This window comes from Podarcis liolepis (assembly GCF_965112155.1).
Source record: "Podarcis liolepis genome assembly, chromosome: 2".
NCBI classification, from domain to species: Eukaryota; Metazoa; Chordata; class Lepidosauria; order Squamata; family Lacertidae; genus Podarcis; species Podarcis liolepis.
In genome coordinates this window covers 126,636,946-126,657,991 of record NC_139555.1, presented here as the reverse complement: position 1 = coordinate 126,657,991, position 21,046 = coordinate 126,636,946, and the positions used below count along the sequence as shown (strand labels likewise).

The window sequence follows — 21,046 nt, the reverse complement described above, 5'->3', positions numbered from 1 at the left end:
CTCCTGACCCACAGGGGGAGGGGCAGCCCTTCCCTCCTCCTCACTCAGCCCCTCCCCCGCTCTCCTGACCGACAGGGGGAGGGGCAGCCCTTCCCTCCTCCTCACTCAGCCCCTCCCCCGCTCTCCTGACCCACAGGGGGAGGGGCAGCCCTTCCCTCCTCCTCACTCAGCCCCTCCCCCACTCTCCTGACCCACAGGGGGAGGGGCAGCCCTTCCCTCCTCCTCACTCAGCCCCTCCCCTCCCAGCCTCCCTCTTTGCAGATTGAGAACCACCTCCTTCTCTCCCCGCAAACCCAGGTCACCCCCAGATATGATGCCCCCCCCCCTGGCCGCCATCTCGCCCCCCTGCTGTGGGGAGGAGGAGGGAGGGGGGCCAGGTCCCCATGGAGCCCCCGAGGCAGCGCCGTCCCGTCCTCTCCCCATCCCAACACAGGGAGGGGCTGCTCTGTGGATGTAGCTCTAGGGGCAAGCGAATCCCAAAAGGAACCGGAAGTGTCGCTGCGAAATGCGCCGGAAGTTTCCTGACCGGAAAATGAGGAGGAGCGTCGCTGAAGAGCCTCCGTCGCCGCCGCCCTTTCTCTTGCAGACAAGGAAAGCGGACTAATCCGGAGCCAGGGAGGCGGAGGACCAAGAGGTAAAGAGGGAGAGAAGGGGGGGGGGAATAGAGGGGGAGGACGAAGATACCCCCCCCAGAAAAGCGCCCTCCCTGGGGCCCCTCGACAGGGGCCCCGATCCAGGCCCCGATCCAGGTGGGAAGGGGGGACCCAACACCTGCAGGGATCTACACCTTGCAAGATCTCCTTGGCAGCAGCAGCAGCACCGCCAGACTCCCCTTCCTCCTTCCTGGGGGGCCGAGAGAGGCTCAGCTGCCCTGGCGGGAAGGGGAAGGAGGAGCCCAAGCCGGGCTGCGGGTGGGGCTGAGGCCCTCCATTCTCCCGGTTTGCCCCTGGCAGAAATCCCTGGGGTCGTGGGGCGCCTGGCTGGGTCCCCAAGAGACCAGCTGAGCTTGTTCTGGGGATGAGCTTTCGTGTGCATGCACACTTCTTCAGATTGGACAATTTTCTACCTGAAATTTGGGAAACACTTTCTCTTTCCTCGCAATAATATCTCTTTCAAACTGTGAACTTTCAGTCCAAAAACCTCTCCCTTTATCTTGTCCAAACAAGATGATTTGATGGTATTGAAACCAATCCGCCATCACACCTCCCACCTCATCCTGTTTATTCAGTTTTATTTCTTCTTCCGAAAAGTCCAAAAGATCTCTGTAAGTTACCCATTGCTTCTTCTGTATTGCATTTTTAAAAAAGCTGTTGCTTTTGTGGGTTGGAGCCAAAGAGGTGTTTTTCTTTCCAGAAGATTATTATATTTATCCCATACTGTAAAAATGATTTTCTGAATAACTTGATTCATAGAGCTCTTGTTTTAGTTTCATCCTGCCATAAATAAGCGTGCCAACCAAACATATTCTTACGACCTTTGTTATAAGAAAAAACCTGCTCCTTTCCCCTTATGGGGTATCCAAGAGCCCATATAGTCCTTAAGTGGGTTCCATATAGGTAGGAGAAAATAACAGAGGCCAACCAGAGTATACGGAGAAGCAAAGCGGCTAGTAAGCCTGATCTTTATTGCAACAGTGTCCCCCCCCCCTCACCACAACCAGGAGGGAGGTGTGCAAGGCCTTATATAGTCTTTTGCAATTGCCCACCCAAGACCACCCCCCCAAATATCATACGGAAGGAGACTGTCTACAGCAGGAATACATCACAGGAGGAGGTCTACAGCAGAAAACCTGTCTTCAATGATACCTGTTAATGGTCACTAACTGCATTACCTGGGCATTCTTTTGTGATGGTAAATACTTTAGTTCCTGAATCCAGGTCACAGGCCCACCCTGTTCATCCCTCCTTAAGGCAGTATTTGTAAGCACAAAGACAATGGGAAGGCTTCCATTTGCCTCCTTTCCTGCAGAGGAATATTTGAGTACGTTTCTGAGCACAATTCAAAGTGTTGGTGCTGACCTTTCAAGCCCTAAATGGCCTCAGTCCTGTATACCTGAAGGAGCGTCTCCACCCCCATCATTCAACCTGGACACTGAGGTCCAGCTCCAAGGGCCTTCTGGCGGTTCCCTCCCTGCGAGAAGTGAGGTTACAGGGGACCAGACCATTGCCCTGTGGAACGCCCTCCCATCAGATGTCAAGGAATTAAGCAGCTATCTTACTTTTAAAAGACATCTGAAGGCAGCCCTGTTTAGGGAAGTTGTTAATATTTCATGCTTTACTGTTTTTAACACTCGATTGGGGAGTGATTGAGGAAACTCAGCCAGATGGGCAGGGTATAAATAATAAATTATTATTATTATTATTATTATTATTATTATTATTATTATTATTATTATAGGTCTGTGGTGCTTGATGTTTAGGCATAGTAAATATTAGGATTTAATTAGAACTTGTGTGTTATAGCGGGAATATGTTATAAGATGGTCTCCTTGAATTTTAGAAAGGGAGTTATGTAAAGGGTTTTTCATGTTTGATCCGTGTTTCTGTGTAAATGCTGTTTGTCAGACTGAGAATGTCATCAGGAAGGTCTAGGAAAGGGTGCACCTGCTTCTGAGCATCAGAAATGAGCATGGAAAGAGTTAATATCATTAACCTACCCGAATCGGCCCCCACCCTTTGTAACAAGCAGCTGTAGTTCTTTTGGGATTTAATATCGGCTCATGAAAAGTTGGGCACATGACCCAGAAAGCTGCCTGGCTCCATCCGTCTGGAGGCGGAGATATGTACCACACGCCATAGTCGAATTCGGCTGGACATGCCATGGGAAAGCAGAAGGGGCAACCAAGGAAGGGGGACACGGCCAAAGAAACCTGCTCTCACACAAGTGCCCCCCCGCCAATTCCGTAACATTAGCAAAGCCCAAGTTCAAACACCAGCCCCTATTTAAAAGAGGCCCCCGTAATGACACACTGGACTGCCCTTTATGGTTGCCGTAAGTTACTGTCCAGGGACGCGGGTGGCACTGCGGGTTAAACCACAGAGCCTAGGGCTTGCTGATCAGAAGGTTCGAATCCCCGTGACAGGGTGAGCTCCCCTTGCTCGGTCCCTGCTCCTGCCAACCTAGCAGTTCAAAAGCACGTCCAAGTGCAAGTAGATAAATAGGTACCACTCCAGCGGGAAGGTAAACGGCGTTTCCGTGCGCTGCTCTGGTTCGCCAGAAGTGGCTTAGTCCTGCTGGCCACATGATCCAGAAGCTGTACGCCGGCTCCCTCGGCAAATAAAGTGAGATGAGAACCGCAACCCCAGAATCGGCCATGACTGGACCTAATGGTCAGGGGTCCCATTAGCTTTAAGTTACTCTCTAAGTCCCAAAAGTGTGTAGCAACTCCGGTCTACTTTGCAGGGCTGTTGTAACAGGGACCCCCTGCGCCACGACCCTGCCTTCCCCCCCCCATCGGGAAATGGGTGTGAAACTGACCGGACCCCCCCTCTCCCGGCAAGGGATTAAAAGAGATGAAGGGGGGATGTCACCTTCCTGCCCCGGAGGGCTTTTTCCCAGTAAGGGGGGGGGTCTCTTTCCCTGCTGCCTCCGGGGATTGAACCCGGGACTTTCTCAGGAGAGAAACAGGAAAACGGAGCTTGTTTGGAAGGAGGAGAATTTGTCTCTCCTGGGAGGGAGGGGCCACTCATTCCCCCCCCCATCAGTGAGCTCCGCTTCCTAGAGAGGCAGGGAGGTTTGGAGGGGGTAAGGGGGGAGGGGAGGGGCCTGATCCACATTCCCGGAAGAGGAGCAGCTCTGCAGAGGAGGAGGGAAAAGAGGTGCGAAATATATCTATATATTGGGGGGGGGAGAGACTGAGGAGTCCATGGAAGGGTTAATGGGGGCGAGAGAGGCCGGGATGGAGACCTCCCCCCCCTCCTGGGATGGGGAGAGATTTGGCAGGAAGCTGAGCCGACCAGGGGTCCTCTGGGGAAAGGGGTCCCTCGGGGGTGGAGGGAGGAAGTGGGAAAAATTTGTCCCCCCAGATAAGACTCCCATCATCCCTGGCCAGGGAATATGAAACTGATTTGAAGATTGGTTTCTTCTTTACACATTATTATTATTATTATTATTATTATTATTATTATTATTATTAATTACCTTCAGGTAGACACACCACTGGTTTCATCTTCTTACTTTTCTTTCCCACAATGGATGGATGTTGCTGTTTAGTCGTTCAGTTGTGTCCGACTATTCATGACCCCCTGAACCAGAGAACGCCAGGCACTTCTGTCTTCCACTGCCTCCCGCAGTTTGGTCAAACTTATGCTGGTAGCTTCAAGAACACTGTCCAACCATCTGTCGTCTCCTTCTCCTTGCGCCCTCCATCTTTCCCAGCATCAGGGTCTTTTCCAGTCCAGGGAGTCTTCTCTTCTCATGAGGTGGCCAAAGTCTTGGAGCCTCAGCTTCAGGATCTGTCCTTCCAGTGAGCACTCAGGGCTGATTTCCTTAGGAATGGAGAGGTTTGATCTTCTTTCAGTCCATGGGACTCTCAAGAGTCTCCTCCAGCACCAGAATTCAAAAGCATCCATTCTTCGGCGATCAGCCCTCTTTATGGTCCAGCTCTCACTTCCATACATCACTACTGGGAAAACCAGAGCTTTAACTATACGGACCTTTGTTGGCAAGGTGATGTCTGTGCTTTTTAAGATGCTGTCTAGGATTGTCATTCCTTTTCTCCCAAGGAGCAGGCGTCTTTTAATTTTGTGGCTGCTGTCACCATCTGCAGTGATCATGGAGCTCAAGAAAATAAAATCTCTCACTGCCTCCATTTCTTGCCCTTCTGTTTGCCAGGGGGTGATGGGCCCAGTGGCCATGGTCTTCGTTTTTTTGATGTTGAGCTTCAGACCATATTTTGTGCTCTCCTCTTTCACCCTCAATAAAAGGTTCTTTAATTCCTCCTCACTTTCTGCCATCAGGGTTGTGTCATCTGCATATCTGAAGTTGTTGATATTTCTTCCGGCAATCTTAATTCCGGCTAGGTATTCATCCAGCCCAGCCTTTCGCATGATGAATTCTGCATATAAGTTAAATAAGCAGGGAGACAATATACAGCCTTGCCGTACTCCTTTCCCAATTTTGAACCAATCAGTTGTTCCATATCCAGTTCTAACTGTAGCTTCTTGTCCCACGTAAAGATTTCTCAGGAGACAGATGAGGTGATCAGGCACTCCCATTTCTTTAAGAACTTGCCATAGTTTGCTGTGGTTGACACAGTCAAAGGCTTTTGCATAGTCAATGAAGCAGAAGTAGATTTCTTTCTGGAACTCTCTAGCTTTCTCCATAATCCAGCGCATGTTTGCAATTTGGTCTCTGGTTCCTCTGCCTCTTCTAAATCCAGCTTGCACTTCTGGGAGTTCTCGGTCCACATACTGCTTGAGCCTACCTTGTAGAATTTTAAGCATAACCTTGCTAGCGTGTGAAATGAGTGCAATTGTGTGGTAGTTGGAGCATTCTTTGGCACTGCCCTTCTTTGGGATTGGGATGTAGACTGATCTTCTCCAATCCTCTGGCCACTGCTGAGTTTTCTAAACTTGCTGCCATATTGGGTGTAGCACCTTAACAGCATCATCTTTTAAAATTTTAAATAGTTCAGCTGGAATATCATCACTTCCACTGGCCTTGTTATTAGCAGTGCTTTCTAAGGCCCATTTGACTTCACTCTCCATGATGTCTGCCTCAAGGTCAGCAACCACACTACCTGGGGTGTACGAGCCATCCATATCTTTCTGGTATAATTCCTCTGTGTATTCTTGCTACCTCTTCTTGATGTCTTCTGCTTCTGTTAGGTCCTTACCACTTTTGTCCTTTATTATGGTAATCTTTGTACGAAATGTTCCTTTCATATCTCCAATTTTCTTGAAGAGATCTCTGGTTCTTCCCATTCTGTTGTTTTCCTCTATTTCTTTGTATTGCTCGTTTAAGAAGGTCTTCTTGTCTCTCCTTGCTATTCTTTGGAAATCTGCATTCAATTTCCTGTATCAATCAATCAATCAATATCTTTATTCGACCGATAGTCAGAATTAAAACATTACACAATAATTATAAACTATAACATCATGGGAGGTACATAAGTAAGGTAGGGCCACAGTACTAGACCTCTCACAGATAACCCACATCAAGGCATTCAGTTATACGTTTCCGACACTTGAGTGCCAGGAAAAGAAATTTAGCCACTGACAAGGTTGTTTTCCCAGAAGACTTATTTAGCAGATATGCTGTCTGCTTTCCTCTTTGTCGGGAACTGAGCTGGGTTAAGTATGGAGTTATAAGATACTGTCTTAAATCGTTGTAGAAGGGACAGCTCAATAAAATGTGCTCTGTGGATTCTACCTCACCCAATGCACAGTGGCATAATCTCTGGTCATATGGGACTCCTCCATATCTTCCCTTCAGGACCGCCGAGTCAAGAACATTCAGCCTAGCCGCAGTAAATAGTCTGCGGTATTCCACGTAGTGGATATCCGCCAGGTAGCGAGCTGGAGCAGCCCGATACAACTGCTCCCCCAGAAACAACCCAGGTTTCACACGGGCTATGTCCTCCTGTCTGGCAATATCCCTTAATCTTTGCGCGATCACCGCCTTTGCGTGGCTATACGTCATGGACTCTATATAAAGGGAGGACAACCCGCACTTCTGCACTTCCTCCACTATCTCCCCTTCCCATGGAGATTTAAAGTTATCCCTCAGAATCAAGGGGGCCAAACCCACCGGTCTGAAACAGAGCTTGAGCCATAGCCATAGCTTCGCTTTCAGGGCCACATACCTAAAGGCTTGGCAACCGGTTTCCAATCTCATGATCGCGCCTGCCACCGAGGGGGGGGATCCTGAGTATGGCCCTGAGGAATTGGGTTTGGATAGATTCCAATTTTTCAAAATCCCTACGTGAGCCCAAGGCAATGCCCACCAGCAGAAGAGGGAGGACTTTCATTTTAAAGAGACGTAAGGCAACATTGACAGTTTGTGCCTGTTCCTTGGAGTACAGGGTTCTAATCATCAGGGCTGCTTTGGATGCGTTCGAGGCTATGTATTCTCTGTGCGCCAGGAAGGACCTATTTGATCTTACAACCTGACCCAGGTACTTGAAGCAACTGACCTGCTCTAAAGGAATACCATTAATTGACCATAAATTAGGTTTCGGTCGAGCAGCAAAGACCATTATTTTGGTCTTGGCATAATTTAATTGGAGCTCGTGTTGGGTCTCATATTCATGAAGAGCTCGAAGCATCCTCCTTAATCCGATGGGGGAGGTAGCTAATAGGGCGGCATCGTCCGCATACAGTAGGACATTTAAGGCTCGTCCTGCCAGTTTTGGTGGATGGAAATCAGCATTTGCCATGTGCACCACTAGCGAATTAATATAGAAGTTAAACAGAGCAGGGGCAAGCAAACAGCCCTGTCTTACCCCCCTAGTGGTGGCAACCGGATTGGAGACTAGCCCCTTACTATCTATCCTAATCCTCAAGAGGGTATTTGTATGCAAATTAATAATCAGCAAGAGAAGGCGGCGGTCGATAGATGTCGCTGCCAATTTTGTCCATAGCTGGTTCCTGGGGATTAGATCAAAGGCCTGCTTAAAGTCTATAAAGGCGACGTGGAGGGCTTTTAGGCCATTGCCAGCGTACTTGGTGGCCAAGTGATTTAGGATTAAGATTTGGTCTGTTGTTGATCTTCCGGGGCGGAAACCCGCCTGTTCCTCTGCGATGATATTGTTGCTTTCCATCCAGGTCGTTAATTTGTTAAGTAGAAATCTTGAATAGATCTTCCCGATAACATTTAGCAGGCTAATTGGTCTAAAATTGGCCGGGTCTGTGCGCGGCCCTTTCTTGTGAATTAACACAATCAGTGCAGAGTTCCAGCTTGGAGGAAATTGTGCTGTTTTGTTTATATAAGTAAAAAGAGCTGCTAGGGGTGGACACCACCAATCCTTATTGGCTTTAATAACATCTATGGAAATAAGATCGTCTCCGGGTGCCTTGCCCGCCTCAAATTGGCCTATAAGTGCTTCCACTTCAGAGCAGGTAACAGGATCCCACTCTGGCAAGGGGGCCAAATCTAACCTTCCTCCGCTGGCTGCGTGAGCTGCATATAAAATGGAGAAGAAGCTTTCCCAGGTGTCAGCTGAAATTTGGGGTTCTATCCTTGACAACGGTCTACCCAGGTATCTGGAAATTTGGTGCCAAAAGGAGGAGGGATTTCTATTTTCTGCAGCTTTTAGAAGGTTCTTCCAATCATTTCTTTCTGCCGCACGCTTCTTTTCCTTTAATAGTGCTTTATACCTTCTCTTGAGGTTCATAAGGTGACTGCTAGGTGCGGAGTCATTTGATGCCCTATATGCCAAGAATTCATTATATAGGTTGTTCTTGAAGTGCCTACATTCCTCGTCAAACCACTTTTTATGAGAGAAATGGTTACTATTCATTACCGGGGTCTTAGCCAACGAAGGTTTTAGCAGTTCTACTAAATTGTCATATATTGGCAGTGGCTCAACTGCCTGGATAAGGGAGTCCCTTGTCTCTTGCAGTTGGTCAGACCAAAGGAGTTCATTTATCCGTTGAGCCATATTGTCGGTCCATTTTAAGGCAGTGGGCCTCATCTGAAGCTGGTTATTTGTAATAGGCACACAGGAATAGGTAGCCAATTCTCCATCCAGGGTCAGAGAAAGTTCTAATGGAAAATGGTCACTTTCCAGCCTCGTTACCACCCTAAAGTTGGAAATTTTGGGAATTAGGTCTACTGATGTCCAGATAAAGTCTATGGTAGAGGCTCGGGAGCCTGACCAGAAAGTAAATTCGGCAGGGTAATCAGAACTGAGAGCTCCGTTTAAAAGGTGAAAATTAAGAGCCATCAAAGTTTGTCTACATTTAAAACCTGCATATGTAGCAACACTGTCTTTAAAATTCCTGGGTAAAAGGTCTGAGGTTAAAATGGGTAGTGAGGGATATTTATTATATTTAGCAAATAATGATTTATCAGAGTGAGACAATCGGCCATTGAAATCTCCTGCAACTAGGAAGGTGGCTTCAGGATATTTCTCTAGGAGAGTTTCAAGAGTCTGTTGAATTTCCCTCCATCTTTGGTCCACCAGGTTTTTCTTATAGATTGGGTGCAAATAAACATTAATCACCACAAACTCTTCCTCCGCTGTTTGTAGCTTTACACCCAGCATGGATGACGACTGGATGTCGATTTGTTCCACCTGCAGGTTTAAGGCCAAAGAAACTAGGGTAGCCAACCCACCTTGTGGTCTGCCAGGTGATAGTAAATTCTGTTGTGCATTCAGGTAGAAGCCCTTATACCCTGATAGGGAGAAGCCCTCACAAGCCCAGGTCTCTTGCAGCAAAAGAATATGACTGCCTTTTATGTAGGCGACAAAGGATGGATCCATCAGCTTAGGTTTAATGCCAGCTACATTCCAGGATAAGAAAGTAAGTAATCTCCTGGTCACCCCTTCGAGTCATGCTGGGCCTTGCGGAACCAGCACGGCAGAATCCACCTGGGAATGCATGCGGCGAGGGGGGACAATAGGCTGGAAGAAGGAAGTAATTGTAGCTTGCTTACCAGGCAATTTCCGAGCACCACTTACCGCAGCAGCAGCCATGGATTGAGGCTTAATTATTGGTAGCTGCAGGGATGGATTCTGGTGCACAGGAGTATCACTTAACGACAGGTCCATAGACTCTACATTTAATGTGTGCTCTAAGATTGAGGGGGGTGGGCCTTTTGGATCTGCAGATGCTGTAGGGAACATGCAGTGTAAGGCAGGTGGAAGGCATCCTTTTCGGTTTGCCTCCAAAAGAGCATCCAGTCTTGCCACAGCTTCCGAGTTTGACCAGAGGGTTGTCGAATCTTCCACTGTATCCTGCCCGGACTTGACATCCCGAGGCCGTGCACAGCCAGGTTGCAGATCAAAGGTCGTTAAAGCAGGTACCACTTGGGCTTGTGTAGACTGATCTACAATTGGTGAGGAATTCATCTTATTTACATGAGCATGATCTTCTGAGTTACGGAGACAGAGTAGCAACTCGTCCAATCTGTCCGTTATCTCTGTTCGCTCCAGTTTTGGCAATTGGGAGAAGGATAGAAGTAACTCACGCTCCGTAGAATTCTCCAGATGTATAGCCTTTGTCAGTGGAGGCAGGGGGGCGTCAGTCCAGCTGATTAGATCTGCGGCCAGGGGAGTTGGGGTCGTGGCAATTGGCGGACCCTCAGACTTATCTGCTTTCTTTTTGAACAAGCAGTTTGGTAAGAGGGGGCAGATCTTGGTATTGGTAAAGACTCTTGTAGCAAGGATTCAATAGTTAATTAGAAGGCTTCTTGAGGACATAATGAGTGCAGGGAGCTTTTTGGTTTTAAAGGAGAGCAGCACTCTCTGCCTCTGAGGTCTGCTGCTAATATGATCAATATGCTTCAGGTCGATAGAGCTAGGGGTTACCCTCAGAAGCTCCGCTAGGTGTCTCCTTATATCACTCTTATAATGCCAGTTTATTACCTTGCCTCTAAAGGGGCAAACCGTTAGGCAGATTTTGGTAGCTTGCAGCAGCAGTTTGTGAGGAGGTGCAGAGTGTTGTTCCTTCTTATTTTGCTCACCTTGCTCACTTTTCTGATTGCCAGCAGCTTGAGGAGTTATACAGGAGGTATGAGGTAAAACGGGTGCTCTGGGCATTTGTAAGGGCTTCATCTCAGGTGGTACATCAGGGGAACTGTCTTTACCTGGTAGGGATACAAGCGAGATAATCTTCTCCAAGGATCCTCGGATGTCTTTTATGTATTTAAAGATATAGTCCACTGTTCTAGCAACCAGGTCTAAAGTAGTCGAGTGTTCAAATAGTATCTCGTCAATGCAGCTTTCACGGGCTCTAGTGCAAACATTCGAGTGGATGCCAGTATTATTGTTGCTTGAAGGTTTAGTAGGCAGGTTATCAAAAGGTTCTTTCACACTGGGTTCCTCGTCATTCATCTCTGCTAGCAGTGTGAAAGAGTTTGAAACCGGGATATTAAAGATATCCTTTGTACTTTCAGATTCACTAATTTTTGTTTGTTTAGCAAGAGGCAGGCATCTCAGTTCCTCTGTGTCGTCTATATCTCTGGAATCTCTGGTACGTTTCCCAGTTCCTCTCCCACAAGCAGGGCTGTATAGTTGCTTAGTCATTTCACTCTTCATGCAACCGCCCCAGTTTCAAGGTTAATGGTTGTCTCCCCGATAGAAAAAGGCGTCCTCCTACTTACTAATTTAAAACTAAGACTAAAAACTAAAGTTAAAAGACTAAAAACTAAAAACTAAAGTTAAAAGATAAAAGTTAAAAGGTTTCTATACTCATTAAAACAATGTTAAAAGATAAATCAAGGAGCTCACACTCACGCTGACTAAGTGCCGTTCGCCATCTTGGTTTCCTGCCAATTTCCTGTATCTTTCACTATCTCCCTCGCATTTTGCTTGCCTTCTCTCACCCACTATTTGTAAGGCCTTGTTGGACAGCCACTTTGCTTTCTTGCATTTCCTTTTCATTGGGATGGTTTTAGTTGCTGCCTCCTGTATAATGTTACAAGCCTCCCTCCATAGTTCTTCAGGCACTCTGTACACCAAATCTAAATCCTTAAACCTGTTCCTCACTTCCACTGTGTATTCATAAGGGATTTGACTTAGATTGTATCTTACCGGCCCAGTGGTTTTTCCTACTTTCTTCAGTTTAAGCTTGAATTTTGCTATAAGAAGCTGATGATCTGAGCCACAGTCAGCTCCAGGTCTTGTTTTTGCTGACTGTATAGAGCTTCTCCATCTTTGGCTGCAGAGAATATAATCGGTCTGATTTCGATGCTGCCCATCTGGTGTTGTCCATATGTAGAGTCGTCTCTTGTGTTGTTGGAAAAGCATGTTTGTGATGTCCAGCTTGTTCTCTTGACAGAACTCTTAGCCTTTGCCCTGCTTTGTTTTGATCTCCAAGGCCAAACTTGCCAGTTATTCCTTTTATCTATTGATTCCCTACTTTAGCATTCCAATCCCCTATAATGAGAAGAACATCCTTCTTTGGTGTCACTTCTATAAGGTGTTGTAAGTCTTCATAGAATTGGTCGATTTCAGTTTCTTCAGCACCCGTACTTGGTGTATAAACCTGGATTACTGTGATGTTAAAAGTTCTGCCTTGGATTCATATCGAGATCATTCTATCATTTTTGAGATTGCATCCCAGTACAGCTTTCGCCACTCTTTTGTTGACTATGAGGGCCACTCCATGTCTTTTATGGGATTCTTGCCCACAGTAGTAGATATGATGGTCATCCGAACTGAATTCGCCCATTGCCGTCCATTTTAGTTCACTGATGCCCAGGATGTCAATATTTATCTTGCCACTTCATTTTTGACCACATCCAACTTACCCAGATCCATGGTTCTTACATTCCAGGTTCCTATGCAATATTTTTCTTTACAGCATTGGACTTTGCTTTCACTTCCAGGCATATCCGCAACTGAGCGTCCTTTCGGCTTTGGCCCAGCCGCTTCATCAGCTCTGAATCTACTTGTACTTGCCCTCCGCTCTTCCTCAGTAGCATGTTGGACGCCTTCCGACCTGAGGGGCTCGTCTTCCAGCGTCATAACTTTTATATGCCTGTTGTCTTTGTCCATGGAGTTTTCTTGGCAGGTATACTGGAGTGGCTTGCCGGTTCCTCCTCCAGGTGGATCACGTTTGGTCAAAACTCTCCACCATGACCTGTCCATCTTGGGTGCCCTGCTCGGTATAGTTCATAGCTTCTCTGAGTTATTCAAGCCCCTTTGCCACGGCAAGGAAGTGATCCATGAAGGGGACAATGGGTATTATTCACCTTTAATACTCACCTTTTTCAGTGTCACACATATTTTTATCTTGTGATCTTCAGATGAAGAGAGGTATACAAATGTAATAAATAATTCCCAGTTGGAGCAGAGCTAGAATATCCAGAAGCCCTTGGCCACCCACGGCCAAGGAGGAAGAACAGTGAGAGAGGCCTGAACAGGGAATCTCTGCTAAGATAAGCCAGTGTCAGGAGGCGGGTGCGAGACATGGCGGCATATAATTAGTATAAATCATAATTGGGGTGGGTGTCTCAGTCTGGCCTTCCCAGCAGTCAGGCTCCAGCTGCTTTTCTTCTGCATCTCCAGCTCTCTCCATTCAATAATGCAAAGCTGAGAGATGGAGGTCCAGCCCCAAGAACATTCACCAACTGAGCACTCCTTCAACCGACCACAAGCACAAAGCCTTGTCACTAGACTTACATATGGGTCTTCCAAAATGGTCAGTATGGACATCCTGAGGCCAAAGGGACTGTGCAGGTGATTAATAAACATCTAGAGGTCGAAGGGGACAAAATGTGGCCCAAGGGGTGGAGGATTATAGTGCAGAAGATGAAGAACATCATGATGAACTTAGGACCCTGAGGAATATTGGAACATACAGCAGCTCCCTTTCCTGTGAGAAACCACTTTTTATAAAACATAAAGCCCACAGTTCAACCGTATTCTAAGATAATGCTGCTCCATTAACAATAATTAAGGGTTATAAAAGGCTGGTGGTGCATGACCATTATTTTACATTATTTCATTTGCCTTTCCTAAAAATTTGGAACGTATGGAGGACAACACGTTAAAATAAGAGCAGGTGCTAATTGATGTGTAATAGTCCTTTGTTCTTTTCCTAGAAAACAAAAAGGATTTTCTCCCTACCCCTTCCTATTGAAAGAAGACAATAGAGAAGCCAATCAGAATTCTGGTGGGCCATGTCTAATGGGAATAACGAAGAAACCATTTAAATGCATGGAGTGTGAAAACAAAGAACATAAACAATTTGAAAGTATGGAGTGTGGAAGGAGCTTCACTGACAGTGGAAAACTTAGAATTCATCAACGGAGTCACACAGGGCAGAAACCATTTAAATGTATGCAGTGTGGAAAGAGCTTCTGTCAGAGTGGAGACCTTAGAATTCATCAACGGACTCACACAGGAGAGAAACCATTTAAATGCATGGAATGTGGAAAGAGCTTCACTACTAGTGGACACCTTAGAATTCATCAACGGACTCACACAGGGGAGAAACCATTTAAATGCATGGAGTGTGGAAAGAGCTACAGTCAGAGTGGAAACCTTAGAATTCATCTACGGACTCACACAGGGGAGAAACCATTTAAATGTACGGTGTGTGGAAAGAGCTACAGTCAGAGTGGAAACCTTAGAATTCATCAACGGAGTCACACAGGGGAGAAAACATTTAAATGTATGGAGTGTGGAAAGAGCTTCAGTCAGAGTGGAGACCTTAGAATTCATCAACGGACTCACACAGGGGATAAAACATTTAAATGCATGGAGTGTGGAAAGAGGTTCAGTCAGAGTGGACACTTTAGAATTCATCAACGGACTCACACAGGGGAGAAACCATTTCAATGCATGGAGTGTGGAAAGAGCTTCACTACTAGTGGAAACCTTAGAATTCATCAACGGACTCACACAGGGGAGAAACCATTTAAATGCATGGAGTGTGGAAAGAGCTTCAGGCGAAGTGGAGACCTTAGAAGTCATCTACGGTCTCACACAGGAGAGGAACCATTTAAATGTATTGAGTGTGGTAAGAGCTTCAGTCGGAGTGGAGACCTTAGAATTCATCTACGGACTCACACGGGGGGAAATTCATTTAAATGCATGGAGTGTGGAAAGAGCTTCACTACTAGCGGAAGCCTTAGAATTCATCTCCGGACTCACACAGGGGAGAAACCGTTTAATTGCATGGAGTGTGGAAAGAGCTTCACTTATAGTGGACACCTTAGAATTCATCAACGGACTAACACGGGGGAGAATTCATTTAAATGCGTGGAGTGTGGAAAGAGCTTCACTACTAGCGGAAGCCTTAGAATTCATCTCCGGACTCACACAGGGGAGAAACCATTTAAATGCATGGAATGTGGAAACAGTTTCACTGGTAGTGGATACCTTAGAATTCATCAACGGACTCACACAGGGGAGAAACCATTTAAATGCATGGAATGTGGAAAGAGCTTCACTACTAGTGGAAACCTTAGAATTCATCAACGGACTCACACTGGGGAGAAACCATTTCAATGCATGGAGTGTGGAAAGAGCTTCACTACTAGTGGACATCTTAGAAAACATCAACGAACTCACACAGGAGAGAAACCATTTAAATGCATGGAATGTGGAAAGAGCTTCACTACTAGTGGAAACCTTAGAATTCATCAACGGACTCACACTGGGGAGAAACCATTTCAATGGATGGAGTGTGGAAAGAGCTTCACTGATGGTGGACATGTTAGAAAACATCAACGAACTCACACAGGGGAGAAATCATTTCAATGCATGGAGTGTGGAAAGAGCTTCAGTACAAGTGGAGTTCTTACAAAACATCAACAAACTCATACAGGGGAGTAACAATATAAGTCCTAGGGAAGTGGACAGAGGTTCAGTTGTAGTGGAAGTCTTACAAACCACCAAAAGACTCCGAGGGGTAAGAGCTGTAAGAGTGGAAACACCTACAGGCCATCAATTAAAGAAGAGAAAGGGTTTAAATAGAAGGAGTGTGGATCCTGATTTGGTTTTATGCAACACTTTTTAGACTGTGGAACCTTTTTTCTCTCCGAGTCGACACTTTCTTTCACATCAATAACAGGAAATCAGTCTTAATTGCATGCAGCGTATGTGAGCTTCTGTTGTTTGTATGTAACGCGGTCTAGACATTTATTTAAAGTAATGAAGGTAACATTTCACATTAGTAAGCATAATATAATATTTAATGTGAATCTGTAGTGTTGCTTCTGAATGAGGGTGGACTGAGAGTGAGCTGGTGTTGGTGTTTGGTGGAGGGAGTTGGAAATGTTTGTATCTGGGAATGGAGAGTTTCTCAAAGTGGAGCTGAGACTGGTGGTCTTGCATGAGGAGGGAAGGGGGCACAGGGAAGAAGGGGCCGTACCAGAGCATCTCAAAGCAATGTGCTGGGGGGCGGGAACCATGGTGACACAAGTGTGTGTAGAATGCTATCCCCAAAATGAAACCGTAAGGATGAGTATAATGGGGAAGGAGGTTCAGGCAGGTCCCCAACCCAGAGTGCTAAGGGTCAGCTTCCTCCAAATCCACCTTTGCGACTGGACATGTTCTGAGGGCAGTGATGGCGAACCTTTTGGAGACGGAGTACCCAAACTGCAAAGCAAAACCCACTTTTTCATCACAAAGTGCCAACTATTGCAATGCACTCTGTGTGGGGCTACCTTTGAAGATGACCCGGAAACTACAACTAATGCAGAATGCGGCAGCTGCACTGGTGACTGGGAGCGGCCGCTGAGGCCACAGAACACAGGTCTTGAAAGGCCTAAATTGGCTCCCAGTAGGTTTCCGAGCACAATTCAAAGCGTTGGTGCTGACCTTTAAAGCCCTAAATGGCCTCGGTCCAGTATACCTGAAGGAGCGTCTCCACCCTCATCGTTCTGTCCAGACACCGAGGTCCAGCGCCAAGGACCTTCTGGCAGTTGTCTCCCTGCGAGAAGGCAAGTTACAGGGAACCAGGCAGAGGGCCTTCTTGGTGGTGGCACCCGCCCTGTGGAACACCCTCACACCAGATGTCAAAGAGAACAACTACCACCAGACTTTTAGAAGACATCTGAAAGCAGCCCTGTTTAGGGAAGCTTTTAACGTTTGATGCATTATTGTAATTTAATATTTTGTTGGAAGCCGCCCAGAGTGGCCCAGCCAGATGGGCAGGGTATAAATAATAAATTATTATCATTACTATAATGCGGCAATTCTACCTGTATATTTAATTTTTTTCTGTTTGTTTCACATTTCTTCTTTATGACTACTGTTGTAATAAATAATCCTTCATAAAAGTTATTTCCTTACATTCTTCATTAAATTGTCTTTCCATTGATCTGTAATGTTATGGTATAACTCATTGCTTTTTTTCTTTTAAAAAAATGCTTAGCGGGTACTTGTTGCGTTCGCAAAGTAAAGGAAGGATTGAACTCTGATTAAAAAGAATACACACAGAGACTTGAACCAGCAAGACCCTGGGAAGGGTGCGTATAATCGTCTCTCTGTGCTTGTCCGATTCCCACAGCCCCCGCCCCAGGCCGTTTTATTCACAAAAGAACTTTTTACAGAGTGTTCGGTAAGAACTAATCAGATTTCTTCTGAGCATTTCCACAAACCCACTGTGGGGAGAAAGTTAAACTACTAAAACTAATTAAGCACAAATATTTCTGGGGTAAACAAAGAAGAGCATTTAGCAACCCTGGAGGTCATAAACAAGCAATACACATGATAAGGAGGATGGCCAGGAGGACAGCGGATCATTATCCCCTTCATGTGAGATCTGTTTCCTGGCCCTAAGATTAACATCCTAAGATTACCATATAGAAACCTACTTCAAAGAAACTTGCCCACTATCTTTATGGCCCAGGATGCCTGCCTGGCGAAGCAAGAAGCAACTGGGCTGTGTACGTGACAGGAGAAATGGGCAACAGGGAAAAGGGCATGAAAAGGGCACAAATGTAGAATCTTATGGGATTTAATCAGAAATTATCGTCAATATATCAAACCCAGTCAACACAATGTCTTCATCGTGGACACGATGGCTTGATGTATATTTTATAATTCCACATGGTAATCCCATCTGATCCCTACAGTACTTTCATTTTCACCACTGGGGGAGGGGAAAAATAAATACAGTGGTACCTCAGTTTTCAAACACCTTAGTTCCCAAACTACTTGCAACCTGAACTCTTCAAACCCAGAAACGAGTGTTCCAGTTTTGGAATTTTTTCGGAAGCCGAACATGCTCTGTTCTGAGTATAACTTCCGTTTTGAGTGCCATACTTCTGTTTTCCTTGTGAGGGAAGGTGGGCCGGGCGGCAAGTAGGAATGGGATGGGGCTGCTCCGCTAGGCAGCCTTGCTGCTTGCACGGGAACAGGAGCTGGAAGGGGGCTGCTGAGCTGGGGAGGGACAGGCTCCGCCACCCTTTCTGTTGAGGGCTTTGAGGCTGCACTCCCCTCAAGGGAGAATTTTAAAGAACCCCCCACCTCCGCCTCAGATCCCCTGCAACCCCGTGAAGGCAGCCAGGCTGAATAGTTGCTGGGGTTGGGGAAGGTGGAGGCAGCCCGGAAGCTGCATCTGAGAGCCCCTGCACCACTTGAAGGCAGCCAGACCGCTCCTCAGCGGAGCTTCCCACTCCCGCTCCTACTTGTGTGCAAGGAGGAGTGGAGGCAGGGATCTCTCAGCGCAAAGCCTCCACTTCTGAGAGATCTCCGCCCTGCTCCTGAACAGGGCTGCCTTCAGAGGTCTTCCAAAAGGTATGGAATTCTCTCTTTGACATCTGATATTTGGGGGGGGGGTGTTCCACAGGGAGGGTGCCACTACCGAGAAGGCCCTCCGCCTGGTACCCTGTAAATGTGAGGGAACTGCCAGAAGACCCTCGGAAGTGGACCTCCGTGATGATGGGGGGATATTTTCTTTTCCTTGTGTTAGATGGATGTTGAAACAAGGTGTGATTGACATGGGCATGTCTGGATCACAGATTTCTGCCCAACACCACTCCTCTTCTGGGACATACCTGTGATGTTTTGATGACCCACTGAGAAATGTGTTGTGGGAACTATTAAAAACTCATGTCATCTTTGTTCTGGAATTTTTCTTTTTTGCTTTTCTTAGAGATTGAGACCTTTGTTGCAGCAAATAAATGATCAGACCTTCTGGCCACTGATTTCCTTCCTCATTGCTTGCCTCCCATCTCGCGTTTTCTGATCAATCCAGCATCCGCAGGGCTAGACTCCAGCAAAGTTGGAAAGCTCCGCCGGGGCTGCTGCTTCTGTCTTCTCCGGCCAACGCAGCCTCCAACCTGCCCTGGAGAAGCCCAACTGGGGCTACTGGGACAGCAACTGGGACAGGTAAAGCCAAACATCTTCAGGCCTCTTTGCGGGCGGGCCAAAATCGCTCATTTCCCCCCGAAATATAGTCCGGCCCCCAACAAGGTCTGAGGGACAGTGGACTGGCCCCCTGCTGAAAAAGTCTGCTGACCCCTGATCTAGTAGATGTTGGCTTTTTGCAGTATAGTGACGCTGCAGAGAGCTTGCTGGGGAGATCATGCATTAAAAAGAAAGGACTCAAAAATAACTTAAAGAAGGTTTTAATAAGAAAAACAAAAACTCCATTTACACTAAATACATTAACAAACAAACATGACCCAACCACCAACCCATCCCCCAGGGTAAAAGGGAGAGCTAGGTGCTGCTCCTTATATACTCTACCCAAATGCTGACACGCCTTAATCAAATACAACTCAGCAGCACCTGCTATGTTTCACAGCTGTAAAGCTGGGTCTCGTTATCTTGCTCTGGCCCTTGCTCTGGCCCCTTAAAGACATACACATGGAGTGGAACAATGATGAACCTTTACATTTAAAGAAACCATTCAACAGTAGATCCATTGTTGTAACCATATCAAAAAAGTATTTGGTATTTTGCCTTCTTCTGAGACACTTTCCCTCAGTGTTCTGTCATAGTCCAGTGATCTTACTCCATTAAATTCACCCGTAATAATTATATTTTTATCATAAACCTCAGACATACTTTCCTCCAGTAGTTGGAAGAAATCTCATGCGAAAAGTGGCTCTGAATCTGAAAGTCCCAGTCCCAAATCTTAATCCTGCCACCCTAAGATATTATAAGCAAGCCCCACATTCCTCTTTCCACCTGCAATAGGGAGGTTAGAACAACACTTAATATCCTGCAGGGATCATAAGACCCACAATTGCTTAAAATTGCAGGGAGAGAGAGAAAAACTGGATTTGAAATGACCCAACCACAAGATGAAAAGTCTCCCTACTAAATGAGGGAAGGGGGAGGCATGGGGGGGGGGGGCTTTTGAAGTCTCCCTGCTGGCAAGGGAATTCCAGAGCAAGGACACCACTGTCTGTCTGGAATCCCTCACTGCCTCATCTCCAGCAGGAAGGGAGGATTTCCAGACTGGGACCCTTCACTCTTAGGGGGAGGTGCTGGGGCCTGGGCAGCTGGATGGATGGACATCAGCCTGCAGAAATGCACATCCCCGCTCCTCCACCTGCAGCTGCTGGGTGACCTTGGGCCAGTCACACTTCTCTGAAGTCTCTCAGCCCCACTCACCTCACAGAGTGTTTGTTGTGGGGGAGGAAGGGAAAAGAGAATGTGAGCCGCTTTGAGACTCCTTAAAGGGAGTGAAAGGCGGGATATCAAATCCAAACTCTTCTTCTTCTAAACGCCAAAAAAGTCCATGAGTTTTCAATTGACTTGTCTTTAATCCAGGGCAAAGTGCCTTCTTTTGGAAATCCCCCCCCCCCTATTCTGCCCCTATTCTGTGTGTGCCTTGCAGAAATGCCTCCTTCCGAAAATGAATGCAAAAGAGTCGTCCAGCTCTTCCTGCCCCTGGCAAGAGGCTCCAGGAGGGACATGACCCCCCAGAGAGGGGTTTGGGAGAGGCGTCCCTTCTGGGGCCAAGGCTTGTGCAGGGACATCGCAGGGACGGACAGACAAGGCCCAGCCTGCGGTGCAATATTATACCTTGCAGTCGTCACGGTTTCTTTAGAAGGGGAAATGGGATCTTTTTTGCAGATCCTCTTTCAGCAAAAGAGCAAACATTCTCCTGGATCTCAAGGCAGAAGCAAAGGAGAACCTTCAGCCAAGTATCATGTGGGGAGGGGGGCCAGGGGAGCTGCCAGGGCAAGGCTGTGGGGCAGGAGACCAGGGCCCCCCTCAGCAGAAAGAGCCGCAGGTCCTGTGAATGTGAAAGGGCCCATTTGCCTTGAAATAGGACAATTTGAAGAAGGAGAGTCTGCCAAGGGCACGTGGTCCCAAGAGCCTAAGATCCTCCCAGGGCCTCCTTGGGATGAGCAGAGGAGCCTTTTCCAAATTTCATCCCTGGTATCTGGGACAAGGCCTGCTCCTGGGCGGACCAAGCAGGGGGCTCTGAAGCCTTTTCCCTCCTCATGGAGTTGGAGGGACCTC

The 21,046-nt window shown here is 46.9% G+C and overlaps 2 protein-coding genes across 2 annotated transcripts in view; both read left to right on the top strand.

Moving 5' to 3' along the window:
* Positions 1 to 21,046, top strand: part of LOC310701389 (uncharacterized protein) — a 171,060-nt gene that overhangs the window by 7,313 nt on the left and 142,701 nt on the right. The gene's annotated exons all lie outside the window — the stretch shown is intronic.
* LOC310701723 (uncharacterized protein) overlaps positions 948 to 21,046 on the top strand; it is a 31,558-nt gene continuing 11,459 nt past the window's right edge. The window contains exon 1 of the mRNA XM_083493021.1: positions 948 to 1,264. The gene's annotated coding sequence lies outside the window, so the exon portion shown is untranslated. The remainder of the gene's footprint in view (positions 1,265 to 21,046) is intronic.